The sequence below is a fragment of the Heteronotia binoei genome, chromosome 13, assembly GCF_032191835.1.
Source record: "Heteronotia binoei isolate CCM8104 ecotype False Entrance Well chromosome 13, APGP_CSIRO_Hbin_v1, whole genome shotgun sequence".
NCBI classification, from domain to species: domain Eukaryota; kingdom Metazoa; phylum Chordata; class Lepidosauria; order Squamata; family Gekkonidae; genus Heteronotia; species Heteronotia binoei.
In genome coordinates this window covers 38,673,328-38,699,336 of record NC_083235.1, presented here as the reverse complement: position 1 = coordinate 38,699,336, position 26,009 = coordinate 38,673,328, and the positions used below count along the sequence as shown (strand labels likewise).

The following is a 26,009-nucleotide window of genomic DNA, read 5'->3' as shown; positions in this document are numbered from 1 at the left end:
CCGGAGTGACCTTAGGTTGGAACCGGTTCACCAAGTAGCTGTGGATCAGGAAGTGGGATCGTCCGAGACGCTCTCAAAACAGGTCGTCTTGAAGCAGGGCAGACAGGAATCCTGGGAAGCTGTGGAACCTTCCAGGCAGGAAGGGGGTCAGTTTGGTAGTGCTGAAAAACCAACCGAGGGGACTGAGAACCCAAGCCAAACCCTCAGGGGAAGGTGGGGGGAGGAAGGCAACGTTAGGGAAGCCACCTCACCACCAACCAGGGAGGGGGAGGACCAGCCTGTCTCAAGCCCTGCAGGAGGGTGTGCCCAATGGGAAGAGGGGTGCCAGTTTCCGCAAGGGCAGCAGGATGCTGTGGAGCCTTCCAGGCAGGAAGGAGCTCAGTTGGCTGACACTGAAAAACCAACTGAGGGGGCGGAGAACCCAGTTCAAACGTTGGCTGGGTGTTCTGGAAACAGTGGGACTAGGGGTGGCTTGAAGGAACAGATGATAGGAAGTCTGGGGGAGCCAGAAATGTTCCTGTCTGAGGTTCAAAGTGACCCTAGGCTGGATCCACTGTGTGAGGTGGCAAGGGACCAGAAAGTGGAGTTCTCAGAAGCTGAGACAGGGGATAGGGTGATGGATGTCTTGCCACTTCATACTGGTGAACGGAAAGTGGAATGGGAGGGACCCCATAGGATTGTGGATGACCTGGACGATGCTACTTATGTGGTGGCTATGGAGAAGACGGGAAAGGCAGTTAAAGTGGTGCAGGTGAATATACCACAGCCATTCTCTGAGAGGTCCATGGCGTTGCATATAGGTAGGAAGGAAGGAGACAAAAAGAAGCTGGGACAGCAATTGTTTGGAGCCCCAGAGGTGGTTTTCTGGGAGGTCAGAGTGGACAGAGGGAACATTCCACCAATGAGGGATAAAGAAGAAGCAACTGTGTGGGAACTGGGCAGTTTCCACCCTCATATGTGGGGCCAGGAATTTGCTCCTTGGATGGGCCACTCACCCCAGCAACAGCAGCAACGGAGGGAGAGCACCAAACTCCAGAGGTGGTCCTGGGAGATGGAGGAGTACATCTTAGACTGGACATTCCTTCTGAAGGCAGCAATGCGACTTGTTGTCCAGAAGGGACATGGGCACCTAGGGTGCTGGACTTTGTGTATTATTGGAGAAATATCTGAATGTTTGTGTAATATTTTGGTTAATGGGTTTCTCCTTGTTTGATTGGATTCTGCTACGGGGTCACCTCTGTAGGAGGCAACCCCTCCGGCTCAGAATTTAAGGAGGGGGAAGTGTGGAGAAACGCCATTTTAGTCAGTGGTGGTGCTTCATTTGGCAGGGGTCAGTAAATCCCTCAGCAGGCTTTGTAGCCTTCCCCTCACTCCCCCCCTCCCTTCCAGAGCCAAACCAACAACGCTAGGGGGAAAATCTCCTAGAGAGGCAGGAAGTGCTTTTGTTCTTGGCATGTGTGTTAGCAGGAAGAGAAGGGCAGTTGGAAGCCAGCGCTCGAGCAAGCATGTGGTGAGCAATGGAGGCTCCTGCCTGGGGGGCCCCCAGGCAGGCAGACTAAGTAAGTAATTCACAAGACAGGACAAGTTTAGATCAGGGCCAGCAGGACGCGTTTATAACACATTTTGTTTATCAGGCTGTTTGCTGTGCGTGTGCTGTGCTGTGCTAACCTTTTAAACGCAACTGTTTTTGTTTTGTTTTTCTTTTCCTATCTGTTTCTCTTTTTAAATAAATATTTTTTTTCTGTTTTAAATACTGGCAGTCAATCTCTGTACCACATAGATCCCCAGACCTCTTTAGACCACGCTGTGTTGAGAAGGGGGCCCCAGGTGAAGGGGGGAAGGCATGCAGTTGGATAAGGTGCCAATCCTCCAGGGGTGCCCCAAAGAAGTGCTGAGGTCTCTGTGAAACCCAAGTGCAGGGTGGCAGAGGACCTGGAGGCCTAGCCTCATAGCGGGAGAGGGGGATTGGGAGTCCTGCTCCTCTCAATCTGAACCCCGGGACTGAGCAGGTGGTGGCAGTGAGCCCAAGGGGCAGGAGGAGAAATAGCTCCCTCCAGGAGTTGGCGACTCCATAGGGAGCAGACGGGACCGGGTCTGAAGGCAGAATCGGGCCGGTTCCGCCACACCATGCATGATGCCTTCTGTGGTCCTCTTGGAGTTAGCTACTAAAGGGTATTTTTAATAGCCTAAAATCTTTCCTCTGTAAACATTTCTTAGTTGCTTCATCAGGAATGGAAGTGGCTCAGACTGTAAACATTTAGAGTGGAAAATGAACATAAAAGAGCCCTGCTGCATCAGACCAGTGATCCATCTAGTCCTGAATTCTGTCTCACAAAGTGGCCACCCAGTTACTCTGGATGTCCAACAACAGGACTTAGAAGCTGAGGCCCTCTCTCTTAGTTGCCCACAGTATATTCACTTCTTTTTCTCCATCTGTTCCACTATAGTGCCTGATCAAACAACCTTTGAAAAGTAATTATTCAAAAACCTAAAAAAAAAATCTATTTAACAAAAGGATAGTGGGGGAGGGGGAGAAATGCGTGTATGGCAGCTCCATCACACTGCACTCAGTTCTCTTACGGTCATCTCAGTAGATCTACTTAAAGACATGCCCTTTACCCAAACCATTCCTGTCAGATGGCTGTCCATCCTTTTTTGAAAAATCTTAAAGAGGAAAACCCAGAACACTTTTGCGCTGCATAGTGGAACTATTCTTATCCCTAAAATGTTTTTGTTAACATTTAAACTACTCATTCTTTCTGATATATTTATAAATAACTGATCACATACTTCCCCTCAACTTATTTAAGACAGTTTCAGCAGGGTAGTCATGTTTGTCTGTAGTAACAAAACAAAATTAAAGTCCAATAGCACCTCAGAGATGAACAAAATTTCCAGGTTATAAGCTTTTGTGAGTCAACAATCATTTTGTCAGGTACTGACAAAGCTTTGTTGAGCTTTGGGGTTCTACTAGACTTGAATTTTGTTTAACTTACTTAAGTAATAGACATGGAAACAAAAGGAGATCCGGAGAACCTATTTGTGCAGTGAAATTGAACTGAAAGTGGGAGCAGGTTGACCAGATACACACTCCTGAGCTTTGAACATTGTGGATTTTTTGTGTGTGTTATTCCAAGGGCAGTTGTGAAGGGAGCCTTTTGAGTGAAGTCTTGCTGTCTAGAGGTTTGCAGCTCATAGCAAATAAAGCAGATTGCTGTCGTTATTGATTTCTCTGGCTTGCCTTTATTGAGAGCACATTGCACATGCTTGTTTTTCTACCTGCCTGTTTATTAAAACTGACAAAGAGGTATCTATGTCCAAGAGATGAATCTCAAGGGTCGCTTGGGGTGGTATTTGTCTGGCTTAAAGTGATGCTAGCACTCTTGATCCATACAACCTTTTAATATGCAAATAAAAACAGAACAGAAGGGGGGGGGGGAGGAAGACCAGATTTCTTATAGTTTTTAATTCCATGCGTCTTATGGATGAACTCCTAGGGATACTGGTGCATGTATGTGTGTGGAGACACCTAATATGTTTGAAAGAAAGAAAAGAGTGAAAGAGAAACTTTTAAAACTCCTGAACAAACAGCGGAATTCAGGAAGATCTCATTCTAAATGCGAGTTTCCATGTGATATCATGCTTGGGGGTTTCCCAATCAAAAGAAATCCTCCTTTGATCCAGTTCAGAGGAGGAACAGTGTGTTGGCTGCTGGTGTAGTGTCCATTTAGCCATATACACAGTCACTATGGAGAGTGGGCCAGAGAGCTAAGCTCTGCCTCCAGAATGGTGGCACTAAGATCCACACTGGCCCTTTAAAAAGCTTTTTTCTTGTCACAGCTCAGTCATCCTGTAGCTTTACAGGTTAACTCAGCTGGGAGGGGGAAAGAGGGTTGCTGGGCTGTGAGAGTGGCACCAGAATAATCATAGACAAGGGTTTGTTGATGCTATTATTGCCTGATTCTGTGCTGCTTGTTACTGCTGCAGCTGTTGCCAGAACAAGAATGTATGTTTTTGCAGCCCCATGCACAAACAGCCAGTGATGTCCATGATACACTTTGGTTGTAACACTGAAAGAAGATGTTTGACCCAGAGAGAACTTGAGACCTTTTGATGCTGCAAATAGAAAATCTAAATGGCAATTTTCAGGATAGCTGAAGTGCAATTGTTGAAGAAATGATTGTTTCCTATCTTTTTAATGGTATCCCAAAATTTTCTGCATGAGGTCTTGCCCTGTTTAACAGGAAGGCCAATGCTGGCTTCATCCTATGCTGTGTTGTGTAGCAGCAAAACATAGAGTTAAGTCCACAGATCCCAGTCATGATGCAGGGAGAGAGCTCATCCATCCTGTTGCTCTGTTATTGTGGCCCAAGCAGGGGCCCTGTACCACCATATTGGAGAGCCACACACCCACCCACCCATTACCATTGCATCTGTACCATGCAAGGTTCTTTTTCAGTGGGGATAACTGAATGCAGGATGGGATGGAGTAGAAGGCCCCATCACTTGCGTGGAGTTGTGCCAGTGTTTTCAAGCTGCCCATTTCTTTGGTGCTATGAAATTGCAAGTGTGACCAGAGATGAACAGCTCTGCTATATTTGCTGAGGATAAGATGCTACTTTAGCCATTTCACAAAACTCTTCTTCCTTTGCTGCAACAGCCAGTGTGGCAACTCTCTGAGGCAATGACTATCAAATATGGAAGGGGGATGTTTGTGATTTTTGTGATACCTGATAACGTTTCATTGTACTCTGTGAGTTTGTGACATAGATCCAGCCTTCCACAAAGGAGCCTTCCTTCAGCTTTACTGGCTTTTCCCATAGGAGGAAGAGAAGCTTGTGTTGGAGGAAGGCTGCTTAGGCTAAAGGATGGTTTCAAAACTTGCTTAATTGCTTAATGGATTAGTAGGATAGGCACTGGATAGGCACTTCCATTCTGAGAAGCAACAGATAGAATCCCTCTCCCACATAAGGTGCTCTTTAGGGAAGTCAGGGCACCCCCCAGTCATTTAAATGAGTCCACATGTGATTATTCTTCAAGGATATGTCTGATTCTAGCCAATTCACTAGTTCTACATTCTGAATGATGTTATGAATGGGCCTGTTTGCTAACTATGCATGCCAAAGGAATAAACTATTTAGCTTCCAGATAACACCGGGATGAGAAAGTATGTAAGTTTGATATTGACAACATGGTTATAGCTGCAGTAATAAAAAGTAATTGCAACAATTATTTTTAAACTACATGACTTAGTTGCAATTTCATTTGAACATCCAATAGAGTACACTCTCAAAAGAAATCAGACTCGAAAATCTTTCCTATCCTTCTTGACGTCTGAAAGACCACGCTTGCAAATTGGTTTTCATTAGATTTCTTTCGTTTTTATCTCTGCATAAAAATGCCCTTGATAGATGACCTTTTGGAGCAGCAAGGACACTGTTATTTATTTATTTAGAATATTTCTATGTGGCCTCTTCAGAGTCCTGCTCAAGGTGGCTTACAATTAAAAACCACGGTATAAAAACCCCACAGTACTTTAAAGAGACATTAAAAACCTGACCACTGGACATCAGCAGCATAAAAACTATCCATAAAACAGAAACAGACCATTAAAAAGCAGATAAGATAAAACTCTGAATCTAAAAGTTGGTTAAAAATATGTATTTTAACCTAGTGCCTAAAAGAAAGTAAAGGATTTCCTAGAGGAGCCTCAAGGGAAAGTGTATTCAAAAGGCAATGTGCCACCACTGAAAACATGCTGTCTGTCTCTAGGCAGCACCCACTTGTCCTTTGAAGATGGTGGACAGAGATCTGGGGTTGAGAGGCAGATATTAACCAATGTGGAAGTAGACAGTCAAAAATATGGTGATGGAGGAGGAGAAGCACAGCAGCCTTCATGACAGCAAGAAAAAGTTGTAATCCAAGTTGTGTCTGCTGGTGTAGCTGCAATGGATAAAGTTATAATTTGACAAAGAAAGGCAGATTCCTTGGGAGAGTTTTGGGTCACTGCTGAAGCCCATACTCACTGACACTTAAGCTAATGAACTAGGTTTTAAAGGTCCTTAGACTTGCTGAGACTATGGGTATTTTTGGAATTTTTAGAAAGAAACTAACCACAATATGGCTTCAATGGAGAAAGGTGATAACTATATTTTGGGAGGTTCTAATGCAATGGACATTTCCTGAAGGCCAAAAGGTGATGCTTCACTGAATCTTATGAAGTCCTCCTCCAGTGAAGACAGACGACTGGCTTTCTGCCTTGGGAAACTGTTATTTGGGACAAGAATAATTTGTGTGCCAGGAAACACATTAGTGGGCATCATGATGCCATGGGAGTCACACTGGGAAGTACTGTTCAGAATGCACGCTAGCCTCCCTGCTTCTGGCACTGTGGAGAGGGGAAAATCTTCAATGGCTCATGTACACTGCATTGCAGATTAGATGGAAATGGGACAAGAAGCCACTTTTACTTCCAGCCTGCTTCATAGGAAAGGTATAAGCATTCATACTGCCTTTGTTACAAATTAATGTGCTCACCTTTGGGACATTTAATAGGCTTTATACTAGAAGACACACTGTACGTTTCAATCTTTTAAATGTTGGTAGTGACTCAACTTTTTGGAGTGGGTTATAAATCTAAATAAATACTGTAACCCTACAGAATACCGAACAAACTTTTGTCAATGAAGGCAGGTCTTTTTTATTACCACAGTCTAGGAACTAGGAAATGAAATAAAGACAAAAAATTGTTTCTATTGCATAAGAATCATGGTTAATCAAAGAAATTCCAGCACAGAATAAATTGAATAAGGCATGAAAAGAGCTGCTTTTTTATGAGCTAATTATGACTTCAGCTTCTATGTTCTGACCATCTCATTATTTCTATTATTAATTAGTTTCTGTTCCTCACATTTCAGCTCTTGTTTCATGCTGTTAGCTTGCATAGCCTGGGATTAAAACAATGGTTAGATTCAGGACTGGATCTACATGTTTTTTGAAGGGGGGCCAAAATTAAAAATGATGCCCCCTTGTGGGCCCATTCTATCTTATGGGCCCATAGAATAAAATGGACTCCATACCTAATTTGATGCCCCTCCTCTGGCGGTGCCCGGGGCAAGCACCCCCTCCGCCCCTCCCTAGATCCAGCCCTGGTTAGATTTGGGAGTATAATATGTTGTCTCTTTTAAGAGTTACAGGAAAGAGGGCTTGAAAATATTCAAGAGGCAGCTACAAACATCTCACATATCACTCACATAACACTCTTAGCAGTGCAAGAAAATATTCTGGGGTATTAAGCATTTTGCTACTCTGTACTGATGATACATGTTTCACATGCTGGGGGAAGGCTTTAGCACTGTGTTTGTGTGTGAACTTCCTTAACACCAGTTATGATTCACTGCACCATTCAAAAAAGCTTGACATTAAAGCCATGTAAAAATAAACAGCCCTTTGCACGTGCACACGCACAAATTTCCTGTGGAACAAAATGTGAACAGACAAGACATTTATTCTCTTGGAAAGTCTACTTGGTCCACCTTATTACCAGATGTCTGAGAGGACTGGTTGTTTTAGGCTTTGTCCCAAGATCACAGACTCTTAGACTTGCTTCCTTTCCCCCCACCACTTAGAGGTTGAGATCTCTATAAGGACTGGAGGAAGTAGCAGCTGTGGAGGGTGGATGGAGGACCAAACTAAATGTGATGGCACCGCAGGTCCAACCTGTGGAAAACACTGCCATTTAAAAAATGAATTTTAAATGCCACAAGGCCAGCAGTGCAGCTGGCTGAGATGCTATTGGTTCCCCTATGGACCATTTCAAGTACCAAAATGGCCACACAGACACCCTCCTCTGTAGATGTTTTTGGCACTTGAGAAAATGTGGAGGGATACAAGAGCTTCTCAGCCTGCCACACTGCCACAATCTTGATTGGGTCTTCACACCATTTTAAAAAAACTTTAAGATGGCAGCAGCATCCATGGGCCCTTCCTGTGGACGCTGTCCCCTCTAGTGTGGCCCTGTATGGCATCACACCTCCACAGATCTCCTTTTCCTCCCCAAACTCTGCCCTTTCCAAGCAACCCCCCCCCCCCCGCCCCAAAAAAAATCTCCAGGAATTTCCCAGGTCAGAGCTAGCACCATAGTCTGCAGCTATTGGCCATACATTCTTTTCAGACAAATTCTTGGTCTTTTGGGAGACTTACAAGAATCACTGACACATTCTCATTGCCTTGTAGTATTCCATGTGTCCCCTCAGTGGGTCACATGATACCCCTAAGGGGCTGTTTCACATTAGGAAAATGATGTAGAAGAAAACTGAAGCCCCTCCCCCCATGTTGCCGTCCCAGCCCAAATCACCTCTTGCAGCAGCTTGTTTGGGCCTTACAGCAAGCAGTACATAGTGGCCCAGGGAGTTAGAAGTCCCAGACTTGGATCTGCATTCTGTCCCAGGTGACCTTGGGCTTGCCACCCTTCTTTCAGCCTAACTTTACTTCCAGGGTTTTTTGGAGCAGGAACACAGTTCTGGCTGGCTTGACATCAGGGGGGCATGGCCTAATATGCAAATAAGTTCCTGCTGGGCTTTCTCTATAAAAAACCTTGTGTGAAACAATGGTGACATCAGGGCTGTGTGGCCTAATAAGCAAATAAGTCCCTGCTGGGCTTTTTCTATAACAAGAGCCCTGCTTACCTCACAGAGAACAACTTGAATTCAGAGGCACCTTTAAGGTCAACCCAGTTCTACTTGAGGAATAATTTTTCATGTCACACTTCTTCAGATAAAGTGAAATAGAATTTCCTCAACCAATACATATAGGGGGAGGGGGAGGTTTGTCATTTAGTTGCCTGGATGTACCTTGCAGAGCTGTTTCATATGAGGAAAAGGAGAACTACCCTGAATTCACTGGAGGAAAGGCTCCCTTAAAAAAGCACAAAGATGAACAATTATCCCATTTTAGAATCTAAACAACCCCGTAAAAGTTAGACTGGGGCACTGTGGCTGGCCCAGGTTCACTGAGTGAATTTATAGAACAAAGTAAGAGTCAAGGAGCACCTTAAAGGCCAACAAAGTTTATGACTTTCCTGGGGACTTCTGATTTTAAGGGTATGTTCACACTACACTAAATAATGAGCTTTGCAACTGGATTTTTACTATGTAAGAATAACAAAAATCCAGTTGCAAAATGTGTAGTGTGAACGCACCCTAAGTCTCCCCAGCCTAAATGCAACATCTGTCTACTACACAACATATAATCTCTTCATGGGAATGTGGGAGAGACGTTTCCTTGCATTTCTGTCACTTTGTGAAAAATGTCATTATGTTAGTTAATGAAGATGAAGGGAGGGACAGCATGAGTGTTATAGGAAGCCAATGGGAATAACAACTTGTAGTGATGGGGATCTAATCAAATTCACATAATACCATCACTCTGCCGGGGGGGGGTGACTGATTGGGAGTCACATTTTGCAGTCATTTTGTTAAATTCTATCAACAAGGCATCTATAAATTCTTAATTATTGCCTTATAATAAATGAGCCTGTCCATTTGGTCCATGTATTAAACATTAATATATAGCTCCTGAGCAACCCTCAGTAATAAAACATGTTTCCAATGCAGCCCTGTCTTATTAAACATTTATTACTTGTATATTTTTGCACCCATCATAAGTTATTGGGAAATCAAGCTTTGTCCTCTCAATCACTTGAAATGTCTAAATTATTTTAAAACTGGCAGGTTCTAGAATAATGTTGGATATTCACAATTTAATGATGCTAATTCACAGTTAAGGCTATGGGGCAGCTCTGAAAAACACACCTTGTGGATTGCTTTATTTATGAGTCATTCAGTTTTATAAATGAAATTTCTCACACAATCATATCTTTCACGCCAAGCCTTGTAAGACACAATGTTCTGAGGCATTTGCAGTGCGGAAGTTGCTTCTTGTGCCGTGGAACCCTCTTTGCACAGGAATTGCTCAGTTGTGTCCAATCATCAAGTGGGAGGAAATGGAACTAGAATGTTTGAATCATGGCCTTGTCTACACAAGCCACTGCATGAAGTGATAATGAGGCTGCAGGGTGGACTGCACTGCTTTGGACTGCAGGGAAGGAATTACATTTTTCAAACTCCCCCAACATTAATATTCCCTGTGAAAGGAAAATGTGTACAGCATGCAGAAGTCTAGGTGTCCTAGTGTGCCAAGACTGTTATTAGGTGTTCTAGTGTGCCAAAATTGTTATTTGTAGAAAGCTTTCATATAGGAGGGCATTCAAAATATAAATCTTCCAGCCGCAGAGATTCAGCCCATTCTAACATATTAGAATTCTACCACTTCATTCTGTTCATAGGCCAGGCCTATGTTACTCTGTAACGCAAAACTGAACACCATTCAGATCCAGAAGAGTGTGCATGACCGTGGGGCTCATATTAGTATCTAGACAATCTCATCTTTAAATGGTCCCTTTTTCTTTTAAACCTTGTTTTTCTGGGTTAGAATTGTACGAAATTCCCAAGTGTTTTTTTTACTGGTAAATAGCTGAGGGGAGGGGTCCCAGTTTAGTGCCAGGGCAGTGGGATTCAACCCTTTCCACAGTTTCATATTTCTGACTTCCAGTGCTCCTTTGGAGAGAACCTGTTGGAGAAAATATACTAGCAGCCTTTTTGTTTCCTCCAGAAGTGCAAACAGTAGTAGGGTGGGGGCATTTGAAGGACTGAATGGGGAAAGGATTACCTCTCCATTCAACAGCCCAGATCTATATTTTTTTTATTTCATTTGATTTATATCCCGCCCTACCCCACCGAAGCGGGCTCAGGGCGGCTATCTATCACTCCCCCTCTTAGAGTTGCCAATCCCCATGTGGGGGATCCCCCAGTTTGGAGGTCCTCTCCCTGCTTCAGAGTCATCAGAAAGAGGGGGTGGGGAGAGAAGTGTCTGCTGGGCACTCCATTATTCCCTATGGAGACTGATTCCCATAGGGTATAATGGAGAATTGATCCATGGGTCTCTGGGGGGCTGTTTTTTTATGTAGAGGCACCAGATTTGTAGCATAGCATCTGGTGTCTCTCCTCAAAATACCTGCCATGTTTCAAAAAGATTGGACCAGGGGGTCCAGATCTATGAGCACCAAAAGACGGTGCCCCTATCCTTCATTATTTCAATGGAGGGAAGGCATTTAAAAGGTGTGTGGTCCCTTTAAATGTGATGGCCAGAACTTCCTTTGGAGTTCAGTTGTGTTTGCCACACCCTTGCTCCTGGCTCCACCCCCGCAGATATTTCTTGAATTGGACCTGGCAACCCTACCCCCTCCCAAAGTTGCTATTTAGCTATTTTAAAATGTTCATGAGACCCGAGGCCAAAGTAGATAGGATTTTTTTCCACAAGTTAGATCTGGGTTTCCCCAACCCAACTCTCTTATTCTTATAGTCAGGCAGCAGCAGGAAACTAAGTTGGCAAACTTTTCAGGTGCCATAGGCATTTCTGTGGAAAACTCTTCTCTTTACCCTTTGACTCTACTCTTTTCTCCTCTCCTTTTGCCTTTGCCTCCCTGCCCATTTTCTTCATTCCTCATTTTCAGCAATGTGGTATAGAGCTTACCACAGCATGATATTGGGGCTCCAGACTAATTTTCTAGTGGCTTCTTTTTCGTCTTCTGGCCAGAAGACCAGCATGCCTATCAGGAGTCAGACTGATCAGCTACTATAGCTCAATACCTGGGGAAGTGTGCAGCACAAATGTGGTTGTTCATGCAGCTTTCTTTCTGCTGTCAAGTCCGAAAGGAAATGAAGAAGGAAACTCGGTGCAACACTGTGGCTCTTGCATGTTCAGGCATACACATCCTCTGGCCACCAAGGAAAAAGTAAGGAATAAAGTAGTGTTTTTGATTATGTATTGGAGATTACACTGGCTGTTGTTTTTTTAAACAATCTTTTATGGGTCTGAAACGGTGGAAGTCACCATTTTTTAAAAGCTGACATGAGTGTTCCACACCAAAGACTGACAACTTCTGAATAAAGGGATTGTAAAATATGTGCCCAATATCTATTAGCTATGGCTCAGAATCCTCCAATGTTTGTGACACCTTCCGAGAGCAAGTAAGATCAATGGAGAAGTGTCTTTTGAGCCTGCTCATGTCTGAGTTTTACCCACTCATCACCACAAGATGAGTGCAGTGGGGAAACAAATGCTTCTCAAAAATTAGCTTCTTTTTCACAGTCTCATTCCCATTTCTTTATTTTTGCCCACACTCCATCAGCATATGTTTGTACAAGAACAAAGTAATCGTTTGCACAATAGAAAGCCGGATATTACTAAGAAAAGGAAGTTACTGACAGCCACTTCTGAAGCAGAAGCATAATAAACTAGCAGCAGCCTTCCCAGTGTTTGGGTGCCCATCCATTAATCTGTTTTGAGAACTCGGTGCCCTTCCTTCTAAATCCGAATCCATTTCAGCCCTGATTTAGCAGCTTGGGCAACACACCCAGCTGATGCACTCATTGTGATAAAGGAATGGGTTTTGGGCTGCTTTCATAAATACCTGTCTACAGTTTAATTCCAGAAGTTCTCATGTACTTGATTTATAGTATATCTTGGCTTCACAACTTGTAAATTCCAAATGTATTCCCAGAAGAAAGTTGTATGACTTTAGTGGCATCTTGCGCATACTTACACAAGTATGCATGGCATCATAGCAATAATTTTCCTTTCTTCCTTTGTCTTTTCTTTCTCTCTTTGCTTCAATAACATCCCAATATGCTGTTTCAAATGAGATGCCTGCCTCTGCTTAAAACAGTTCCACTTCTCCTAGGCTGTCTGCTTTTCTTTGTCTCCTGCAGAGAATGTGTCGAAGTTCAAGAAAGAGAATATTGCTTTGCTGCGTACTCATGATGGGATATTTCCTTTCATCTTTCTCTCACAAGCACAGGCATGTCATCGGGGAAATAATTCAGCAAAGCCATAGTCTGATGTGCCCCCTCCTCTTCCTTGTTATTCTGCTGTTGTTTTTAAATCAGACTACTGTTCGCCAAGGTAAAAGAAGGATCACTGTGGTGAAGGATGGCTCTTCCACTTTAAGATGTCAAGGGGGTGGTTCAAGAAACTGTTGTTGTAGGATAAATTGTACTTATCAGAGATAAGAGCCCTGCTGGATCAGACCAAGAGTCCTAGAATCTAGCCCAGAATCCAGTCTCACACAGTGGCCAACCAGTTCGAGACAGCTTGGGAAACAGAGACAGCAGAAGCATTGCTTAGATCAGAGGGAATCAGATTTGGAGCTATGGTGGAAGGCTCCTTTTCCTCTGGCCTCCTTTCAGCTATGAACAGAATAACTTTGTATAAAGCACATATAACAAGGCAACCTTTTTGGTGGCAGAAGTATGGACAGTATTTTACCTTCCCACTTCAGCTTTGCCAAAGAAGCCTCTAGTGCTCAGAAAAATGGTGGGAGGATTTGACAGCTTATGGGAGGGAGGGAAGGGAAGGGAAGGGAAGGGAAGGGAAGGGAAGGGAAGGGAAGGGAAGGGAAGGGAGGAAGGAAGGAAGGAAGGAAGGAAGGAAGGAAGGAAGGAAGGAAGGAAGGAAGGAAGGAAGGAAGGAGGGAGGGAGGGAAGGAAGGAAGGAAGGAAGGAAGGAAGGAAGGAAGGAAGGAAGGAAGGAAGGAAGGAAGGAAGGAAGGAAGGAAGGAAGGAAGGAAGGAAGGAAGGAAGGAAGGAAGGAAGGAAGGAAGGAAGGAAGGAAGGAAGGAACAGTAGCATGAATAAAGCTTGGTCAGGATTCAGGACAAGAGCTTACTGGTTAGGCTTGGTTATTTCTTCTTCTTTGTCCAGAAAGCACCAAGTGCTGAACTTCCTTATACACTCCAAGAATTCCTTACACACTCTGCAAGAATTTGTAGCTCATTATTTCATATCACAGGCCATTCTGGGTTAGCCTTAATACTAGGTAGCTACCTAGGACAGCATTTCTCAGCCTGTGGGCTTGGGGTTCCAGGAGGATACTCCAGAGGGCTCTTTTAAAGGGCAATCCCTTCTTGTGTCCATCTGGTTAACATGAAAACTAGGCCCTCTCCACTTCCTCTCCACAATGGGGTCAGGGACAATCCGTCAGAGGACGGGGACAGAACCAGCTTTCAAGGTCTCCCAGTGGTGGCTGCTTGCTGTCAGTTAACTTCCAGAATGCTGGTCAGGAGGAACCAGTAGGTCAGTTCTAGGAATGCTATTAGGATGAATGGTGCCAGGCAGATACCATTCTAATGCAGCCATCTTGATTATTTCCACTGTCAACAGAGCTGTTCTACCCTCTGTTTTTCAATACAGTATCAGCAGAGAGAGGGGAGGAAGGGGAGAGATGACACTCTGCACTCATAAATAGACAATGACAGTTTTCAACTGAATACTGGAAGTACAAATGTGTGATGCTGGTATTCTGTTCCAGTCAACAGCTCTGGGGAGAAAAAAAACAAACATTCCAGGCCCTTTCCTACCCACCCCTCATTTGACCTCAGGGCCAGATCTATACTGTGGCACCCAAGACAAGGCTAACTACTTGTGCCCCTCCCCCCCCCCCCCCGCAGTGATAACCAATTCTATTCTATGGGCCTACAGAATAGAATGGAAATATCAGGCTGCTGCTGCTGCGCAATTCTAGAGGACTCTGAGAGGTGTGGGTCGAAGGAGAGATCTTTTTCCTGCTTTTGCACCCCAAAGCAGGAGGAAAGCCCCACTGCCCTGTGCCTCTTGGAGACTCTGAGAGGCATGGGGACGGGGGATATTTTTCCTGCTTTTGCATCCCAGTGTGCAAAAGCAGGAAAAAAGCCCCACCAGTCTGGGTGGTCCAATTCTGTGCCCCTGGACTGGTGGCACCCTAGGTGATCACGTGTCACCTACTGGGAGGTCCAGCCTTGTTTGGCCTCTATCTAGAAGTTATTAGCCAAAAAGAAGTTCCTTGCTGCCTTTGGAGTGAAGTTGTTTCCAACCATGGGGTGCAATTGATTATTATTGTGAGTCAGTGTCCACTTGCATTAAAAAAAGCATCTTTGGCAAATGATCTTTTTATTCTGTATATATTGTATTGTAAGTAGGATCCCATTTATGTAATATCTGTACCACTTAAGATGTATTTTACTGCAACTTAACTCAAATATATGAACGTCATTGGTTTTAATTCCCACATGGAGTCAAGATCTAACCAGGCCATCTTTAAATATAGGCAAAAGCAGGACTTTTTTGGAGCAGGAACGCACAGCAATGCAGTTCCGGCTGGCTTGGTGTCAGTCAGGGGGTGTGACCTAATTTGCAAATAAGTTCATGCTGAACTTATTTTGGTAGAAAAAGCCCTTTGCAAAACAAAAGGTGTTCAGAAGGTGTGGCCTAGTATGCAAATGAGTTCTTGCTGGGCTTTTCCTACAAGAAAAGCCCTGGGCAAAAGTCAGTCTCTGATGTAGATAGCACAGGCTCCCCAGTCTGAGGAGCTTTTGGAGCTAAGCAAATTCAGCCCTGGACTGGTTAGTATTTGGATAGGAGACCACCAAGGAAGTCCGGGGTTCCCTTGCAGAATCAGGCAATGGCAAAACACCTCTGTTCCTATCTGACCTTGGAAAAACGGGTGGTGGTGGGGGGGGTGCGCCATAAACCAGCAGTAACTTGATGGCACAAAAAAAAGTGTTTTAAGATTACAGGCTAAGGCTTTAATCATACATTACTAATCATGCATCACTAAGCAGCAACTTCTCTTGAACTCGGCGCATTCAGTGTATGAGTGAACCTGTTTAAGTCCCAACTGCACTGCAGGAGACTCAGCTTCGCGCTGCCCTTTACAAAGACCCGTGCCTAGAAATCGCTCCCTCCCTCTCCCCCCGTGAATTTCCTTGGAACGCTTTTTCTCTCCTTCGCCTCCGGGATTAAAAAACCCCACGGCTGCCTTGACCGCTTTAGAAGTTATTACCTCTCGCCTGCTGGCTCCTCCCCCTTTTGGAATCTTCGCCCACCCCGGCCATTCTAAGATGACAGAACGGTTACAATGAAAGCACCCGCGGCGCTTAGCAACAGCCTGGGGAGGCGTGGCTTTCGCGCTCTTGCCAACTGTTGCCCAAGGTAGGGAGGAGGGCTCGCGGCCAGCGAGTGCGGGGAGGAAAAGAAAAGGGAAGGCTTTGCTTGGTCTTCGGCGCTGCGGCGGCGGGTCCTTTTCTTCCAGGGCTGCTGAGGACAGGGGGATAGAGGCATCGCTTCATTGCTGAGTCAGGTAAGAAAGGGATGGCGAAATCCAAGAAAGGCGGCGGGTGTAATGAATGGGGAAGCGGAAGGATCCTTATAGGAAGCAATGGGGAGGAGAGTAGCGGGTCTTTCCCGATAGCAGAGTGCAGCCTAGGTCAGAGGAAAGTTTGTGTGGGGATCTGTGCGACGTTAAAAGCTCCCCTCGCCTGGCTGAGCAGTTGCCCTCGTTTGGAAACGGTGATCGCTCTTGGGTTGGCCGGTTCTCGTTGTCGCGGGAGCTGGGGCTTAAAAACGACCTGCCTCTTCTGTTGGCCATTCATTCTCCTCACTGTTTAACAAGCTCATTATTGCTCCTTTCCCCCTCCTTTCTCCGGTCGTCCCACTTCTTCACTGGGGAGAAGTGGGCGACTGATGGAATGACACACGCGCGCCCCCCCTCCCTTTTTATCTCGAGAGCTCGGAGGTCTTTTCGATGGTAACAAAGCAAAATTCGAAATCTCTTTGTTAGGCTGGATCTGTTTTTTTCCGGGGTGGGGGTGGGGATATACTCCTACTTTCGAGCCACTGCGGTAGCGGTGCTTAAAACTCTCTTGCACATCTTCGTTTCTGAGATTGTGCGAGGAAGAGACGGCGTGGGTGGGCGGCAGGGACGCAGTAAAAGGCGCCTGATCCGTGACCTCCCCCGGTTGCTCTCGCAATGTGTGAGTTCTCTGGTTAAGGACGCGGAGTCTTCGGGAGGGCGCCCAGGCAGCGCCGGGTGAGGAGGCGGCTGCAGCAGCATGTCCTCTTTTTTGCAGGAGAAAGAAAACAGGAAGCCCGTGTCGGAGCGGGAGTAGCAGAGTGAGGGAGATGACTTGCCCGACACAGGGCTTCAGGAAAGAAAATCAGGCAGACACGTGCAACTAGTGCCAAAAGGTGTATTAACATATATACACGACAAGTGCTCTCTTGTGCAGTCTATACAATATCACCTCCACGGACAAAGTGCTTCGCCTAACCACCATCTCACAGGGAGAGACCTGTGTGATGCACACACAGATCATATATAGTCCAAGCAGCCAATCCTGGCCGTGCTGACTCAGCAGATTGCATCACTTGGCTTCTGCCGGCTCAAGCCGGTCTGCTGATCAGGTCACTGTGACCTAGCCTGGCAGCTAGATCACCAGCTGTCATACTGTAGCTGTCAGACTGGGTTTATGTAGATTCTTGCTCCAACACACCTCCTAATCTATTTAAACCCAGTGCACCAAAACACTTTACACAGTTTACATACATGTCCACCAGCAACATTACAGTTCATATTTACGTAGCTCGGAACCCTTTCCGGAATTCGTTCAGGAACTCATCATGATTGTAAAACACATCATCGTGTTCCTGTTCAGCCAGCTCTTTCAGACGCTTGGCTTCAGCCTCCTTCTCCCTTGCCTCGCACTCTGCCACCCAGGCTTTCCATTTCTTAGCCTTTTCTTTTAACATTTCCTCTAATCCGGGTGGGTCTGGATTGACAGTCAGAGTGACATAGGGACACTTGTACCTAGCGGGACGTTGGCCTTTGGTGGACCTGGCAGACACCCGTGGCCCTGTGCTTGGACCAGCTTTGTCTTCTTCGGGTTGCTCTGTTCCCACCTCCTGGGCTGGTTGCTCTGCCCCTGTAATTGGGTGTTGAACCTCCTGACTCTCACACTTTACCTCCAGTTCCTGCATTTGAGGCTCTGCCTCCTGACTCTGCTCGTCAGGCTCTGTGCCAGCATTCGGCTCACCTTCTCCAGCCCCACTGGGTGCCACCTCCTGGGCTGGAGTTCTGGGCTGCGCTCCAACATCGTTATCGCTACTTGGCAGCAGGACAAATTGTTTCTGCAAGGAGTGCAACCTTGGCCAGCTGCTTTCTTCATTGAACTGGGCACTCTTACTAAGTGTTATCTTGCTTTTGCTATTGCAGAAACGATAACACCTGGCCCTTGGCTTGTAGCCCAGAAAAATTAGGCTCTCTGCCCGGACATCCCCCTCCCCGCTACTCGTGGAGTGGATGCCAACCCGAGCCCGTGACCCAAAGACTTTTAAAGAACTCAAATCTGGGGTCTTGTTCAACAGTAACCTGTAAGGCACATTTTTCACAGTATTACACCAAACCCTATTTTGCAAAAAAACAGCTGCATGTATGGTTTCTGCCCAATAGGTCATTGGCAGTTGTGCATCCTCTAACATGCAATACATCACATTCTGCAATACAGCCCCATGCCCATTTTCTCGGGGCGTTGCCGGGTTCGTCAGACGGTGGGCGATGCCCTTGTTCTCCAGCCAACGTTTCATCTGGTTAGATAAGAATTCCCCCCCTCTGTCGGTTTGTACAGCCAGGAGATTAACCCCTAATTGTCTCTCCACTGCTTTGACCCACTTGGTGAATGTCTTATACACCTCAGACTTATGCACCATGGTGAAAACCCACGCGTACCTCGTGTGGTCGTCGGTGGCCACCAAGCAGTATCTCCTCCCCGACAGACTCTTTGGCAATGGGCCAATAACGTCTAAATGGACTAGTTCCAGGGCTCGTGTGCTTTCCCTTGAGCTTTCTTTAGCAACAGCACACGCCTTGCTTTTGGTCTTCTTGCAGACCTGGCAATCCAAGTAACATTTGCAAGGATTTACTTTCAAACTAGGCACAAGCTCCAGGGTTTTCTTTAACGCCCTAAATCCGCAGTGCCCAAGTCTCCTATGGAGCAAATGTATACAATTATTGTGCACAGGCTCATTCGACACCTGAGCCACCTGGGCACAATCACTCTGGACCACATACAGTTTACCTTCCCTCTTTCCTGTCACAAGCAACTTTCCCCCACCTCCCAGGATTTTGCAGCAGGTTTTCTCAAATCTCACCTGGTATCCCTGGTCAAGCAGTGTGCTAACACTCAACAGGTTAGACTGCAGTGAGGGTACATACAACACATTTTGCAACATACATTTCAGTGCAGGAAATTCCACATTGCCTGAGCAAACAGAATTGGCAGTGGTCCCATCAGCCAATCTCACATACTTATGCTCAGGACTGTCAATGTTTTTCAACAACTCCTTCTCGCAGCAGAGATGGCTCGTTGCCCCGGAGTCTAAAATCCAAGCAGACCCTGTGCTCTCTACTGCAGACGTGACCAGCCGGGTTGCTTCCTCACACGGGCTGGCGGTCCTCCGCTCTCGCCGCACACGCCCCCGCCTCTTCTCCCTCTCAGGGCAAGCTCGGAGCAGGTGCTGCGACGACCCGCATCCATAGCAGCGACGGACTGCAAACGCAGTCGGCTCCACTTCCTCCACCTTCGGACGCCTGCCAGCAGCAAAAGCTGGCTCATTCTTGGCTGTCTTCCCGGACACACCGATAACAGCACGCTGCCCGGCCGACACCCCCGGACAGCTCACGGCCGCAATTCTCTCTTGGAAGTCAAGCAGGTGGGCACAGACGTATTCCATGGTCAGGGTCGCTACGTCCACCGTCTCCAGAGAAGTTATCAGGGGAGTGTACTCAGGTGGCAACGACGACAGCAAAATGTACACTCTGTCGTCTGGAGCTACAGTCTTGCCTCTTGCCTCCAGCTCAACGAAACAGTCCGTTAGCCGTTTGATGTGATCTTTCACACACCCTCCAGCCGGCATAACGGTGCGGAACATCCTCCTTGTCAAGGCCATGAGGGAACCAGCAGTGGTGCTAACATGCACCGCACTCAACGCGTCCCAGGCAGCCTTGGGAGTGTCCTTCCCTCGCACATAAACCAGCTGGTCATCTCCTATAGATAGCACTATGTTGGCCAGTGCCTTATCCGATAACACAGTCTCGGCAGGAGATAAGTCAGCAGGGGGGTTACTCACGAACAGCCATTGCCCTTCACGCTTGAGGTAGTGTTGCATTCTCAGGCTCCACACCGCGTAGTTGGCTGAGGTGAGCTTCTCAACGGCTACTCCAAGCTGTTGCTGAGCCATCGTGCCGACTCCTCCTCACAGCTGGCTGCCGACGTCCCTCTGGCTCTCAAACAGAGAACGGTGGTGCTTCTGTGTCCTTCACCGGCGTTCCTCGCCTCCGGCTCTTTCCAAACTCACAGTCAGCTCAACTCGCAACTCTCTCCTCCGCGCAGCGGAACCGCCCTGGGCCCATAACCCTGTCGGAGCGGGAGTAGCAGAGTGAGGGAGATGACTTGCCCGACACAGGGCTTCAGGAAAGAAAATCAGGCAGACACGTGCAACTAGTGCCAAAAGGTGTATTAACATATATACACGACAAGTGCTCTCTTGTGCAGTCTATACAATATCACCTCCACGGACAAAGTGCTTCGCCTAACCACCATCTCACAGGGAGAGACCTGTGTGATGCACACACAGATCATATATAGTCCAAGCAGCCAATCCTGGCCGTGCTGACTCAGCAGATTGCATCACTTGGCTTCTGCCGGCTCAAGCCGGTCTGCTGATCAGGTCACTGTGACCTAGCCTGGCAGCTAGATCACCAGCTGTCATACTGTAGCTGTCAGACTGGGTTTATGTAGATTCTTGCTCCAACAGCCCGAAGTGTGAAAACGGCATAGAATATCGAGTGCCCGAGGAAGTTGTGGCTTGAAAGTTGACCCAGGGCAAAATTTAAAACCCGAGTGTAACTTGGTTGTCTTTAAAACGGAAGAAAGTGCTCTCAACGGTGCACAATTCTTTCTCCCCGTTCTGATTGTCCTCAGAAGGAACTGGTGAGACTTGCATGGGGTGTGAAAAGCCAGGCATCTTTGTGTAATATCAGATGGAGCCAGAGATAAAGAGCTGTGGTACCACCTCTTGAAGGAAGTGGGTTGGAGGGAGATAGCTCTTTCCCCTTTTTCTGAGAAATCACACTTTGTATTTTTTTTTTTTCGAGACTGCTGGTAGTTCTATGTGCTGATAATTCTGTAATAGAAATGGTGGGGAAAGGAAAAAGGAACGGTCCCCTGTGCAAGCACCAGTCCTTTCCGACCCTGGGGCGATGTTGCTTTCACAACGTTTTCATGGCAGACTTTTTATGGTGTGGTTAGCCATTGCCTTCCCCAGTCATCTACACTTTCCCCCCAGCAAGCTGGGTACTCATTTTACCGACCTTGGAAGGATGGAAGGCTGAGTCAACCTCGAGCCAGCTATCTGAAAGCCCATTTTCTGCCAGGGATCAAACTCAGGTCATGAGCAGAGTTTAGGACTGCAGTACTGCAGCTTTAACACTCTGAGCCACGGGGCTCTTTGAAATTGTGTGTGTGTGTGGGGGGGTTAATCTCAGACTAGATAATTGAAAAGAAACTGTGTCTCTTCCCAGAAAGGTCCCCCTGTTCTCTGCAGCACCCAAACTACTACTAGCCTGATTCTGTGAGACTGTTCATATGCTGTCTTTATGCACTCACTGTGTTTTAAATTGTTAATGTTTTACTTTGTAAGGCACTTCAAGCATGTTCTTTGGAGGACATCTACATTTTAAATGCTGGTCTCACTTTCCTTCTCATAACACCTTTGTGGGGTGAAACCAAGTGGCTGTGATCTAGTATCTGAATATTTTTGAAGTTCTTCAGTGTTGTTGGTTGAGGCTTCCTGGCTGGATACAGTTAGGAACCAGGGTCTCCAGCCTGCACTGTCTAGTCATTATATTCCATCAGCCTTTTGCAAGGGCTGGATGCCCTCATAGCCCAATAAAAGGAGTTCTGGCACTTTGAATGGAGAACTCCTTGACTTCTGCCTTGTGGGAACATTGCAGGTCAGTGGATGGTATCCACCTGGCAACTAAACTCCACTGAAGCATAGCATACAAACAGTGCAGCTATGTACTTGCTGTGCTCATTCCTAGGCATATGTTGTAATATCGAAAATAGCAATATACTAGTTATACTTGGCTGAACTAGCTTAGTGTTTTGATGGTTGCACAAATATTCGTAAGAAAGCAGGGCTGGTATCTGAAATTTCTTTGGAACCACATGCAACCAGTTAAGGTTCTCAGTAATAATAGAGACTTTGAGAGTCTTAACCAGTGGTGTTTGTTTGTGGCTAACCTAAAAATGATGAACTATTTTACGCTGAGTCTTGCTGGCTGATGGGAAAACTGGTCTGTAGAAAGTCCTGTAGTAATGAATTGGGCTAGTGGGTGAATCTGCTTGCTATGCATGGTCAGTAGATTTCTGTTATGCTGCGGACTTTACTAGCACTCAAAACTGTGCTGCTAGCAATCAAGAAACACAGCAGTTCTCTAGGGAAATAGCTGGGTTTCTAAAAGTTAACTTTACTTTCCTGGTGGTCATGCCAGCATGGCATAGATTTTCATTTGATGTACATCTGTGTTTTGAGAAACTGCTGGACTTCCTTGGAAGCTTGTTGAGGCTTTCTCAGTAGAAAGATCAGTAGTAATGGGAAGCTATCTTTATTATCAACAACAAAGATTGCACAGGGAGAACTGTGGCCAGGATATGGCTAAGAATATAGGGAAAGATGCTTCTGCAGGCTAGAAACATGGCTGCCTGGTTTCTCAGCTAAACATTCTGAATAGGAGTCCAGAGGCCCAGAACAAGCTTGGAGAGGGGTAAAAAGGATTAACAGACTGATATGCCTCTAGTAGACGATAAGCAGTATAATTAATATCAATAGATATAATATGTTGCTGCCCAGGCTGAAAATGTCAGGAATAGAAGTATAGTTCAAGATTGGCTGGGGTCCAACAGATATTTGTATGAATGACAAACATGTTGTTCCCCTTTTTAATGTTCTTTGCTGTGACAAAGTATAAAGAATGCACTAACTCAGCTTTTATATATTTCAAGAAAATATATGAATATAGATAACATCGTATGGTGTTTGAAATTGTTAGACAATTAGCTAAGAATGTGTGCTAGTTATTGTTAACAGATGCTGTTAAAAACCTATCAGTCTGGGCAACTGAACTGACCTGGAGCATCTTCTTTGTTGACGCAACTTCTCTGTAACCTGCTTACTTTTGGTAAGAAATAATTAATGGGCTAAAATAATTGCTCTCTTTGAATTATTCATGTAGAATCAATGGTTAGTATTAGCATATTTTTTCCCAGTGGTAAAAGGGTAAATAATATGTTTTGAAAAAATGGAGACAAGATTATCTAGTAATATTTATATATTATATCCTGAACAAATTAAAAAAACCACCGAGGTATATCTCTTGCGAAGACATTAATGGTCTGATATAGGGAAGCTAACTAGGTGCCTAGGACTTCTTAGGTTCATGCTTAGATCTGAATCAGGCCTGACCAGAGTAATCTGTATCTACAGTACAGGGTGGGCAGTGAGCAGGTGGGGTGGGGGTTGTTGGGTGTGTACAGAGAAACACTCTCTCTTCATACAATGAGACCCAACGAAAGCATTTGAAGCATGAGTTTACCCGGGCCTTTTTCTGTAGAAAAAGCCCAACAGGAACTCATTTACCTATTAGGCCACACCCCTGATGTCATCATTTTCTACAGGGCTTTTTTTTTTTTAGAAAAAGCCCAGCAGGAACTCATTTGCACATTAAGCCACACCCCCGCACCAAGCTAGCCAGAACTGCGTTCCTGTGCATTCCTGCTCAAAAAAAGCCCTGCGTTTACTTATAGGGTACTCACTGTTCATATCTCCAGGTTTCTCTGCAGTGTGCTGAAGATCCCCAGTAGACAAGCTGATGCAAAATGCATTTCTTGAAAGCAAAAAGTTTAAGAATCACCAGTGTACCTGAACAAACCTTGTTCATTTGCGCCCCTATGTTCTTGGGCTCCTCCTGATGTGGTAGTTGTAAGACTTGTAATGCAATCCTATATAAAATTACTCTGCTCTAGACTAGTTGATCTCAGTGTGCTTAGACTGGAGAAACTCTGCATAGAATTGCAGTGTGAGTCTAGCCTTGGTTCCCTGTCTACAGCTCACCTTTGTGTTGAGCAACTAATGCAAATGAACTCCATTGCAATCCTAGAATTAGAATGAGAGCTTTGTTTCCCCAGCCTTGCTAGTTTTTTTTTCTTCAGATGGAAATATCCAGTTTCATGAGAGGCCTTGAGTTCTGCTTCTCTTTTCATGCAAAGCTGGAGCTCACCTGCTTATACTGAAGGTTTGTGGAAAGTTTTCCTTTTGGAAAACTCAGTAGCCAAAAGTGACTTGCTTTTGCTGCTGTTCTTCATATTTTTGGTTCAAAGAAAGCACTTTCTGCTTGCCCTCTATGGTCACAGTTTGATGGTAACTACACACATGACACAGCCCTTATGTCTGCCATGGGTCATGTCAAAAGACATGCTGTGGGACTCCCATACACAGAAGTAAGTTAGCCTGCGAGTATGCTAGTGGCGCAAAGTCACCCATGGCACAGGAAGTGAGGGCCTTGCGGAACCTTGTGCAGTTCCGCAAGGCCTGCAAGACAGTCCTCTTCCGGCTGGCATTTAACTGACATGGAGCCTATATCGCAGGGTGTTGGAAGAAATACCAGCGTCATTGAAATATATAACATCGAAGAATTAGCACGGAATCAATTTCTCTGTTTTAATTATTGAATATGTATTTTATAATATTTATTGATTTTAATTGTTGTGATTTTATATTGTGAGCCGCCCTGAGCTTGCCGCAGTTGGGAGGGCGGGATATAAATCAAATAATAATAATAATAATAAAAAAGTATAGGGTTTTGAACCCAGGTCTTCCAGATTTTAGTCCAACATTCTAACTGCTACTACACCACAGTGGCTCTTGATTTCAATGGGCTTAGACAAAAGTAACTCTGCATAGGATTGCACTACCATCTAGCTTGATTGGATGAAGGTCCAAGTAGCCCTGCACTGCATTCCTACCATTGACCAACCAAATGCTTTCTGAAATTCCAAGTGGGACATGAAGGTGCTAGCCACTCCTATAGCATGGATCTGCAGTCTTTGGCTCAGTACAGAACCAAATATGGCTCTTCAAAAGGAAAAATCAAATATTTGAAATAATGTATATTGGAGAGGTAATTGGGGTGCTAGAATAACCAGTATGTGAAGGGAATGGTGAGCACAGGTTTTTATGAGAGTAAGGGGTTTCTGAGAGATACTTTACAACAAGGGAGATGATAGAGTTGCCACTGATCCAAGTGCAAGCCATGCTCAGATTTATGTGCCCTAAAACTACCATGCATGGTGCTTTTGTATATATCAGTGACTTACGGTGACACCTTGTGTGTGCACTCCTAATTAAAGGCTCACAACACCTTGTGTTCAGGCTGCAGAAACTTTATGGCAGGGGTCCTTAACGTGGTATGTGTGGATGCCATTGTGCCTGCCAGCACCTTTCCTGGTGCCCATAAAGTGTTTTTAGGAAGTAGTTGAGGCCAGGGGGACTGTCTGGGGTCAGGACAGACTCAGGCAGAAGAAGCTGGAACAGTCAAGCCTAAACACTGAGTAAAGTCACATAGTCGAGAATTCAGATCAAGAGTCGTGCAAGGATGCATTAAGCAAGAGTCCAGAGGGTGAAGTTCTACATTTGTCCTATCATGTTCTATATGCATGAACAAGCAGCCTTAGTCAAGCATGCCCATGTATTCATTGTTAGCTGCCCACTTCAAAGAATGTTTGGACACTGCAAAAAGTTTCAGGAGCCATTACATTAAGTTAGTTGCTTGTTAGTGTTAATCAAGTTAATGATTAACAACACTAGGTCAGACTTGGGAGGTCAGTTGAGTTTCACATATTTTTGTGGTTGCAGCAAATCTTTTGTGGTCCTTGGATATTTGCACAATAGCTGTTTCAAGGTTTGTCACAAAAGACTGGACAGAACAGTGCAGTAGCTCTGGAAGAAAAGGTATGCAAA

The 26,009-nt window shown here is 45.5% G+C and overlaps 1 protein-coding gene across 2 annotated transcripts in view; it reads left to right on the top strand.

The window, feature by feature from the left end:
* RAB11FIP4 (RAB11 family interacting protein 4) overlaps positions 1 to 26,009 on the top strand; it is a 296,785-nt gene that overhangs the window by 202,272 nt on the left and 68,504 nt on the right. The window contains exon 1 of one of the 2 annotated variants that reach the window (XM_060252684.1): positions 16,213 to 16,233. The exons of the other annotated variant lie outside the window; for it this stretch is intronic. The gene's annotated coding sequence lies outside the window, so the exon portion shown is untranslated. Of the gene's footprint in view, positions 1 to 16,212; positions 16,234 to 26,009 lie in introns of those variants that run through there. 2 annotated transcript variants of the gene reach the window in all.